At 38.9% G+C, this 11208-nt stretch overlaps 1 pseudogene; it reads left to right on the top strand.

The window, feature by feature from the left end:
• Positions 1-1315: 1315 nt before the first annotated feature.
• Positions 1316-1787, top strand: LOC150002815 (dynein light chain 1, cytoplasmic pseudogene; annotated as a pseudogene).
• Positions 1788-11208: the final 9421 nt, after the last annotated feature.

The following is an 11208-nucleotide window of genomic DNA, read 5'->3' as shown; positions in this document are numbered from 1 at the left end:
ATTCTGAATGGAATTGGTAATATTTGGTTCAAAGCAACTATTTTTTTTCTGTACCTATTACTTGTCTAGTATTTGAGAGAAGTTATGCCTTGAACCTGTATTTCCTGTATTTTCTAATTTTTGTCCAGCTATACTCTAAACCAGTTACAGTGATCTGTTTCACAGGCTGAAATTGTGCTCTTGAAAATTCTGTCAGTTGGTGCTGTATAAAATGAGTGTCCTGGTGGAAAAAAAGGCTCAGCTTTTTTTATAGATCTTGTTCACAATGGGAAGCAGGGGCTGTGATCTCTATCCTGCTGGCAGCCCAGGGATATAAATTATCTCTTTCACTTAAGCCAACTTCACCTATGATTAATAAAATCCAGCTTTTTAAATAACATATGGTTGGGCTGTGGTGTCATTGCTCTTACAAAACTGATTTAAGCTGTCAGTTTCTAATCTAAGATAGGAAAAATGAGGAGAAAATGACAATGAAGCATTTTGTTTCTTTTGGGAAGAAGGTAGATAAAATACTCCAATAAATAACAATAAATAAAAGTACTATATTTAGGGGTTGATTTTAGAGTCCTTGCCAATCTGGTCTTGCCAACAATCTCTGTGGTCCCTTGGATTTTAATGCCTTTCCCTCAAACTTCAAGCTATTCACCAGGAGAATGTACTGCCTTTTTCTTTTTAACATTTTACATTCATGAAAATACATATTATAAGACAGGACTTTGATCCTAATCTCATACTTGAGTGCATTTCTGAATCCATGCTTTGAAAAAATATATACTATACCTTCAGAAGAGGAGCAGGTAAGAACAGAAACTACCTGCTATTATTATACTAACTTTATACACTTAGTGCCATGCTCTGTTCTAATATCAAGTAATTCAAGAAAATGCTGGATGGAAATCTAACACTTTTGGACATATTTTGATAAATTGACATATAATACAAGAAAAAAATTTGTACTATTGGCAAGCTTTAGAAATTAATAATAATTTTTTTCACATTGAAACAATACTTTTTGAAGAAATATCTATTTATTTTATTGCCGAAGGTCCTGATATGTACATTTGTAAACATGACACATCAAGAAGCCACCTGTAAATTCTAAAGACTTTAAAGAATTCTAAATAATTTTTTCTGTCATAATTCTAAAATGTTAATTTATAGTTTTACTGGGTTTTTTCACTTTTCACTTTTTCTATACATGTTTCCCCAGTGTTCTAGAATTGCACTCATCTTTCAGATTTTTTTCTGCTGTGCTAGAGGAACATGGGGTTTGTTGCTAGCTACATACTTAGAAATTTAAGTGTAAACTCAGGCGATGGGCACAGCTTTGGGAGCAAGGGCAACTTCTGCTGGGTGCGAGTCACTCCAGCCCATCCACCAGGAGACTGTTGCAGTTGGTCATTCCCTGCTCCATTGTAACCGAAAGTTGGTGATCAAAAATGTGGATATATCAGGGAGGAAATGTAACAGAACTCCATGGAACGTGCTACTCAGGCATTAGAGATATATAACATGGAAAAGGAGGTTGCGGCCCATATTAAGAAAAAGTTTGACAAGAAGTCACCTGGCACTGTATCATAGGGAGGGACTTTGGTAGTTAGATGACATGTGAAACCAAACACTTCATGTACTTCTACCTGGGCCAAGTGTCCCTTCCTCTGTTCAAATCTGGTCGAAAGCATGGACTGTATGACACATCCAGTGATCCATCCAAAAATAAGGATTGCGGCCTAAATTCCAAATACCAGAGATGGAAATCTTCAGCTTTGCCTAAAGAAACACTCTGATCTTGAACCTTTATTGTGTTGTTTTGTACAGGGCATTCTCTGTACTCATTTGTTGTGGTTATAAAACAATTAGAAAAACAGCTTACATTTGTATTTATTTTCTATTCCATACCTCTCTGTTCCATGTTATTCTTCCTCAAAGTCCATTTCTTTCCCCCCAAAATAAATTTGTTGGAGAAGTTAAAAAAAAACAACAAATAAGTGTAAGCCCAGGGAAAATTTCTCCTCTGCAAGAGGGAGATGATGAAAACATTCTGGACTCTAAAAAATGGACAAAGGTATTTTTTTTTTTTTCTAGGAAGGAAACCTTAAATGTGTAACTCTGAGCTAATATTTTCTATTCTTCCTTCCAGATCCACTTTTCACCTTTCTCCACCCTGTTCTCTACTCTGCAAGGCTGACCTGCCTGTTTTTTATTCCCTTTGTCTTCAGTTGAGTTTGGCCAGTGGTGAGCTTGGTAAAAGATCAAAGGGAGGAAGGAGAGTGCTGATTGGTATTTATTTCCATGGGTTCCTTCCTGTGAGTTTGACTTGATTCCTCTCAACAGACATTTCTGGTCCTCTCAAGGACTTCTTCTCTATTTGATCCTCTCCCACCAGCTTTCAGTAACCACTGCCTCTTTCATTCACTCTGGCACAAGGATGATTAGTCAGGCTACTCCCAGCCCTGAGGTTCTCTCCTGTGTATGGTAGTTTTCCAGAAGCATTGACTTTATAATTAATCCTTTTGTAAACCTTCTCAAATTAGTCTATTTCAAGTGTTCCACCTGTTTCCTGTTAGGACTCTGGTAATAATTCTATTAACCCATTAGAAAGCAGAGTTATTAAGGATTTGAATATTAAGTACACAATATTGATAGATTTACATTGGATCAGTGTTTAATGCTTAACCTCACAAAAAAGAAAAAAAATTAAATAAAGACTGTTAGTATTTCAAAGACCAACACTTTTTAAAATGTGTAACTGTGCTTTCCGGTGGTCTCCTGCTGCCACTGCTGCTGCCACCACCACACCACATCCTCTCTACCCTGGCTCCATCCCTCCTATCTGGATGAGTATTTCTTCTTTATATATCTCTTTGTTGGACTTCCATGCAGCTTGATTTTCTGGAACTTCTGGTTATCTCTAGTTTTAAAGTAGTTGTATATCTTCTTCGTTGTGGAGGGAGAAGCAGCATGTTTGTCTATGCCTCCATCTTGGCTGGAAGTCTTATGAATTCATTCTTAAGGAAAATAAAATTTTGTGTATGCAGCCAACAGCTTGGTACTTGAGTACAGGCTTTCATTTTTTTTTTCTTCATGGAGGTATATCTCTTTTCAAATCTTTCTTGATTCCTATGAAGAGACATCTTTAAAAAGAAGCTAACTGATTTATTTCATGAAATACAATTATGATTTGAATGGAAACACAATTATTATGTACAATATTTTAGGAAGACTTTTTTGACAGTGCAGGCTGCTTAACCATGGAAATATTAAATTAGAAACTGTGGAATTTCATTTCTGAAGGAATAATAGTGAAAACAATGCGCTTTTTACACCTGAAGTTGACTTGAGTAGACTCAGAGATAGGAAAGGATAAAGAGACCTCCACCCTAAACTATCTTCTTCCAAGATATATAGGAGTCACATCAAATCAATATACCAATTTTAATTTAAGGAATATTTATGAAGCACCTAGCATGTGCTGGAACCTGTAGCAGATGATAGGGACCAGTATGGTCCAGGATATTCTGTAGCTTATAGGTTAGCAGAAAAGACAAATATGGCATTTTGAGTGTGATGAGTATTTTGAAAGAAGCATTAGAAAAGTCTAGGGTTCTTATCAGAAGGGAAGCGAATCATATTTTTCATTACCACCTACTTATCTCAGTTAGAAACCTGAAGCTCATTCTTGAATTTTGACTCCGAACAATCAGCCACCGAAGGTATTTTGTATCTTGTACCTGTTCCCATTTCTATATCCTTAAGACTATTGTTCCAGCTGAAGTCCTCATCATTTCTCTCCTGTCTTGCACTTAATCCTGTTTCTAGTCCTGCCCTTCAAATCCATCTTTCACATTGTCATCAAAGTGTTCTATCTATCAAAGAAAACTGACCATTTTATATCATGCACAAAATGCCTCAGTGACTTTCTGACCTATGAAAGATAAGATTCTGCTTTTTAGTACTGTTTTTGAGTATCTCCATGACCTGGACTGTGCCTGCACTTTCCATTGCATTCCTCCCCTTGAAGGACAGGCACTAAATATTGAATAAATTAATTAAAACTATTCAGAATGGTTTCACTTACCAGAGACAAACATATAAAGATATTTTCTTATACTTCAGAGATGTAGGGAATGGTTCTGTGCTATTTAAGACTCCCACAACTTTATTTGCTCATTCAGTATTGATTTAATGAATGCATATGTTTGGCTCCAAAGAAATTTATAAGAAATATCCCTTGATGTGAAAGGAATTTATAATTTTTCTGAAAAGATACTGAGCAGGTAGGCATTAATGCATGGCAGGGATTTTTTTTTTCAAAATCTTGTGTCTTTATGGGAAATAAAAATATTCAACAATAATAACAAAAGTCCTTCAAACCTTGCCAAGTGCTCAATCAATGATAATGAGACAGTTTCTTTTTCTTCCTTTTTTTTTCTCAACCCCTCCACTCTCTAACCTACTCCCCACCTGCTGCCTCCCCCAGCTGTCATCCTGCTCTTTTTCTATGGAGGCAGTTTCAAGGCTTTCATCTGGCTGCAGATATTTCTAAAGGGTCAGGACAATTGAAGACATTGGCCATAAAGAGAAGAAGCAGAGGGTTGGTATTTTAATAAGAGCACACCAGACCTCCCTTCCAGGCCCTTATCCTTTCACCCTTTTAAGTTATAGTCTTCTTCCAATTTACAAAGATACTTCCTGGACTTTGTCATATGCCGTGTCTTCTAGAAAGCTCTCCTTTGTCTGCACAAACTGCATATGCCTTTTCAGTAGTGTCACATTTTTTCATGCCATCTCCCATCGCTTTCTGCCTTACATTCACCATGTTTGAATACACACCTTCCAATACCCATTTTAGTGGCATGTCCCCCAGACCAGGGCCCATGTTGATCATCCCAGTGTTCTTATTGCCTCCCCATTCATTGCTCAGTTTATAGCCAGCGCTCAGCCTCAGTAGGTGCTCAGTGAGCATTTGTTGAATGGAAGTCAATTCTACAGTTGCCATGTCATTATCACCTGTCTCTTGAGAGTCATAATTGTTATTCCCACTTATTCATCCTTCCTCTAAGACCTCAAAATTGCCTGAGTCAAGGCATTTCCACAAAGGAACAGACCCCACTACACATCCCCAGCTCAGGGTAGAAGGTCTGAAAAGGGGGGAGATAAAGTTAAGCACTCAACACTGTTACAGAAGGCAAGGAGGCAGGAAAAGCAGCCACTGGGGAAATCCAGGATGCTTGTGAGTGGTGGCCAATGCTTATTTTTGGAATTTGATAAGCAGCCATTCTTCAGAAAGTTTCCCCTTTGAAACTTGGCCAACTTTGCAGTGGGAATTGGGGACTGGTCGGGTTACCCTGCGAGCCCCAGGACCAGCAGACATAGACCAGGAACTTCTCTTTGGAACATGGCTGATATTACCGACAGAGGGATGTTAGAGGTTGTCTGTCTAGTTGTTCGGTTAGAGTCATGGGGGGAACGTTAGCCCTGTGATGTGTTGAATTGTCAGGCACAGAGATTATAGTAAGGCTGAACTACAGACAGCAATAGTGGTCTTCTCCATAGGGGGAAGGGTCAGAAAGTTCTGGGAGAAGTGAGGAAGAGAGGAGGTTACCAAGAGGTCTGACAGCTCCAGTTCCAACAGGTGCCCTGCTTTGTCCCATGCTCCTGCCTCTGGGTCCCACTCCTTCCCTCTGGTTCTCCATGTTGAGGTCGGGCAAAAGTGGTGAAATAAAAGTAAGTGCTTTTTCTTTTCTTACAATGAGTCATAGATTTAGACCAGGGAGAGGTTAGGATCAAGGAGAGAAGGAGGAGAATTGAAGAGCTGATAAGAGGCCAAGGCCATATACACTTCTTTTTACTGATGTAAGGAATAGATCTGAGGCCCACACTTCTAACTGCATCACCCCCAGAGAGCACTGAGCTCCTAACTGTAAGTGATGAAAAAATTCTGCAAGTGCTCTCAAAGGTACTCAGTGATGTTGGAAGATCGCTGTGGATCCTCTAATGGGAGGGCTCCTTTGGGGCCAAAAAGATGTGTAAAGCACACAGTCAGCATCCACCCTGGAGACTGGAAAAGGAGTCAAAGAGCAAGAGAGCAGAGGCTTCTTCAGGCATCTCCTTTAGGAAAGAGGGTTGGGCATTGTGGGACTCAAGTTAGGACAGAATTTTCAGCATAAAAAGAGGATTCCCAGTATCATGGAACCCACTGCTTTTTTTTTTTTTTTTTTTTTTTTTGGTCTGGTGATTGGAAGAATATGTGAGGCAATGTTGGGGTCTCTGACAATTCCTTTATTGCAGACATTATAGTATTCACGTGTGCACCCCTGCAGTTTGCTCACTCAGTGCTCGGCACAACCCTTGCTTGGCACCCACTGGCTCTCGACACTGCTCCTCCATTTGCTCTCTGCCCACTACCTGGACATGAACACGAACATGAACACTTCTGTGGGGGTTAATGCCCCTTTTATATCGTGCATATACAAAGCTAAAATATGATATCAGTGCTTATATAACTGCAAGTGTGCTGCACATGCAAATCTAATTTTTATCTGGGCATTGGGGATGAGGGAGCCTGACTGGATTCCATGGTCCTCACACCCAGTAAAAGGATGGGCATCCCCTCAAATCCCTCTTCAAACCCCATTGCTTTTAGAAAAGAAGAAGCAAAGAGCATAGAAGTGTCCTGGTGTGGACTTGCCTGACAGTACAGAAAAGCAAGTCTCATGGCAGGCAGTGTGGCCCATTACACAAGAGGATTATAGTGAACTTCAGCATAGAGATTTTATATATCTTCATATAAATACATTATAGTGAACTTCAGCATAGAGATTTTATATATCTTCATATAAATACATATATATTTATAGTGCCTCTATCTAGAACAGCTGGGTTTGATTTTTTCAGTTCATTCCTCTTCCAGAAGGCCAGCCACTCAAAATCAGAGATGGTCATGCTGAAGACTCAAGTCCACAAGGCAGGTTTTAACGAGGGCCATATGTGCAACTTGAAAGCACTTGCTGTAGGACTACATAGGAGTAGATTTGGACACTATGACAGTGAGTTTTCCCCATTGTGTGTTCCATAGCCACACCATGCAATGTGAAGGCTATGGTCAATATTGCAATGCCAGAGTAAGATAGTGTTTATAAGGAGTGAATGTATAGAGGTTGGCATTTGAGAGACATTATTCCAGAAGCTGTTCATAGAGTGGATTTCAACTGGAAATACAAAGTAGAGGTCCAGCTAAAAGGATGTCATTTTTTCTAGATGGAAGAACAAGGCTGGGATTGGATGTAAAACAAAGCAAAACTTTAAGAGATACTGCAGAAAAGATATACAATATTGATATGGTGATTAAATTAGAGATGCTAGTTATTGTATATGAATGAGGGAGATTCTAAAATTTAATTTGAAGATTGAAATATTCCCTGTTGTCCATATCCAGGGTCAATTATACTAGATTAGACCCTTCCCCTTTTTCTTCCCCTTCTATCCCTCCCCCGCCCCTCTGCTCACTGTCAGTCTTCCTTGTTTCCATGTCTGTTCTATTTTGCTCATTTGTTTGTTTTTGTTTTTAAAGATTATGTACATATGGATAAGTTATATATTATCTATGGAATTCATTCCAGGATAAGAATAAAATTTTATAAAATATGTCTTATGTTACTTTCTAGTTTTACTCATCACTGAAGTAAAATAAGGAAGAAGTATTAGTTCAAAAGAATATATTGAGTTTTGGAGAGACATTCTAAATGTAGATAAGTCTAAATTTAAACACAATTAATTTTAATTCTTGAATTCATCTCATTATCACTAACAAGAATAAATACAGCTCTCGGTGCTATCCTGAAGCAATTTTGAGCTAATAACACAAGAGCTGTCATCCCGAGTCAGGCTTGGGCCACACAACCTCAGGGAGGGGAAGGTTGGAAATGGGCTAAGTAACAACTCCCTGGGATGTGAGGTTGTACCATTGCTTGTTTCCCTTGATAACATATAACTATACCATTTATAAATCTGTTCAAACTGTTTCCAAATCTATATTTTTGTTCTATACAAAATTTTGGGAGGGAATTCTGTAAGTTTACTATCAACTCTCCCAAATCTTGTGTTCTCAAGCTGTGAGAGATGGTTTCTAGGATCTATTTTCCAGAAATTAGAAAGCTGCAGGGACCCACAAGAACAGTGGCTCCCCAAGATCATTCATGGTACACAAATCTAACCAGTAACTCTTTATTATGTCCTCTTCTAGGATAATCATGGTCATTAGCACACTGAAGATCCTGAAAGAAAAAGAAATGTGATCACAAAACCTCTATGTACAAGACCCTGCAGAGCTAGTTTTCCATGGGGAAAACTGGCCTGCCAGTTTAGAAACAAACTTCTGGAGCTTTTTATATACCTACACTGACTAAGGGACAGTTTTTAGATGATGACAAGTATAGCACTTTCTATTCTCTTAACCCATTTCTCAACAGATTGTTGACTGTGAGTGGTGAGAAAATGTGCCACCTGCCTGGGTTTATCACCATTATCAGAGCAGCCAAAGGGGGAAAAAGGGACAGCTAACTCATTGAAAGAACATGGGATTTGGAATAACAAGTCATGAGCTGGAGTCCCTGCTCCGTTATCACTTGCAGCTGTGTGATCTTGGGTTGGTCACTTGGTTCTCTGAGTTTCCTCATGTATGAATGTATGGAATGGGGATAATAGTAATAGCTATTTGTTACTAGAATTACTTTGTGATTTGTATTTATTAATGTGTGTGTAAAGTTGGCAGAATGTATTGGTTATTTTTTGTATGTTTAAACTACTTCATACATTCTAAATAAGAAGTCCTAGTGTTCCTAATTATTGAATTGAATTATTTAACATATAGTAGGTGACTCTTTGGATTTAAGACTAAAATTATCTTGTGTATAAATGTATAAAGGGAAGAGAAATCCAACCCTTCCTCTGCCAAAAGAAATAAAAGCTTGTAGGAGGTTAATAACTGTGTGCTCTTTCACTGCCCCAGGTGCAAATATCAGGCCACTCGATGGGTAATGCAGCTGGACCAATTTAGTGTTCAGCACCTGTCTTTATCGCTGCTCTGTTGGAACTTGCAACACAAAGAGCAGCTCTGAAAAAACTGGTTTTAATACCTTGCTATGATAATGTTCCCAAAAGTTCAGGTTCAGAAATAAATAACATTTTTTCTACCATTTTTAAAAACAGCATACAGGATTTTAATCTAGCTTTTGTTAAAGTGTTTTTCTATTTTCTTTAAAGAAACACAAAAAGCAGTTACATACAGAAGTCAGATTTTGCCCTCCACATCCAAAAAGCAGACACAGCCACAGAAACCTTCCTACTATTCAAAAGCCAGAAAGTCAAAGAAATATGTTAGCTTCCTGATACAGGTAATTTAAGAAAGTATTCTTATGTTTTGAATGTATAATGGATGTGCAATTAATAATGAGTTCATAAGGCAACACATCAGCAGAGGCTTTGCCATTCCAATATAAAAATGATTTAAATTTACTTGCACTTAGAACATATCTGTCTGTCACAGGCTACTGCTCAGAGATAAGGGATATGACAACATCAAACAAATGATGAGATGATGCATTTCTTGGAGGAGCCCCTCACCCCCTGTTACAGAACATGCTCAGGGTATAGCCCTATGCTTCTAGGCAAAAACCAAGTTGCCACTACATTGTAGAAGTTGGACTTGAATCTGGTTTGGAGAGGCAAATCTGGGAGAGAACCTTAGGCATTATGAATGACCACGACCAGGAAAAGTGGTAGAAAGAAAGCACAGGCTTATTTTGTTTTATTTTTCCTGATGGCAATGGTGGCAGTGTTAATGGTGGTGGTGGTGTGTGTGTGTGTGTGTGTATAGAAATAAAATATGGTTTTTGGACCCTAGATTTATGCTGAGCCTGTTAAAGATTGAAGGAAGAAGTATAATAGAGCAAGTTTCAACAACTCAAATGCACTTAGTGTAGCAGGTAAATTATATGATAAAGAAGGAAGGATGAAGGCTGTACAGACTGTGATGTAATGATCATGTCTTCTAAACTTATTCAAAGTACAATTTGTTTTTTAAAAAACATCATGCAGTCCAAACAAAACAGCTGAATGGGCTCAAATTTATCTCCTGGATTGCAAACTCTAGGCAAAAGTTTAGAGTAGGCGCTCTGGAGACAGACAGTCTAGGTTCAGTTCTGTTCTAGTTAACAAGCTTAGGTGGTAAGTTTGGCAAGTTATTGAACAGTTTAAAGCCTAATTTTCCTTAACTTTGAAATGTAAATAGTAATAGAATTACCCCATGGGATTATTGTGAGGATATTGTGATAATATATGTATATAACATGCTTAACAGAATGATTACCACCTAGTCGTCGGCAGCCGTCCGTCTCGAGAGACGATGGTGTAGCTTCTTAAGAGTCTATCTGCACCGCCGAGAATGGTTGTGCAGTCCGACTCGGGAGTGACACGGTATCTGTCTCCTCCCGTGTTGAATCGACATCTTGCGATGACACTGGAGTGTCCTCTCCAGTGAAGCTGAAGCTACAGAGCCTGGGCAGGGTGATATGGAGGGTCTGCTGTTGCCCATGCAGCAGACCCCCCCCTCTCTTCGCAGCTGAAGGATCCAAGGGAAAGACGGAGTCAATACAGCTTGGCTTCAGGTGCGCCGCAGGAGTTGCCGGTGTTGACTACAATGTCAAACCGCCTTATGGACTCCGGCTCCGGATTTTCTGTCAGGGTTTACTCCCTTAGCCTTTCCCCTGAAGAGGTATGCCGCAAGGCAGCGGAGGTTTTTTGGAGTCAGAGTTTTCCTTCTCTGTTGTGCCCTGACTGGAAGATCGAACCAGCGACACTTAGCTCGCAGGCCGACGCTCAATCCACTGAGCCAAACCAGCCAGGGTATTACCACCTAGTAAGCACTTAATAAATATTAGCTGTGTACACACACACACACACACGCACACAAACTATACATACAACTGATTATTTCTTTTCCAACTAGCCACCTAGGAAAACTAGCTATATACTTTAGAAATGATGTCCTGTGGCATATCTTTTTGAGTGTAATTAATGGCAACAAATCTTTTTTGTTTTCAGAGAGTAGGAGGAGATTTGGGTTTTGGAAAATATCATTAGTCCTTTGAAGTAAATATTGATGAATAAGATAAATAATCAAATTGAATAATGCATTTTTATAGTAAA

This window comes from Furipterus horrens, unplaced genomic scaffold (genome assembly GCF_987537825.1).
Source record: "Furipterus horrens unplaced genomic scaffold, mFurHor1.1.pri manual_scaffold_8, whole genome shotgun sequence".
In the NCBI taxonomy this organism is placed as follows: Eukaryota; Metazoa; Chordata; class Mammalia; order Chiroptera; family Furipteridae; genus Furipterus; species Furipterus horrens.
The sequence above is the reverse complement of the archived record's forward strand: the minus strand, read 5'-3'. Positions and strand labels throughout refer to the sequence as shown.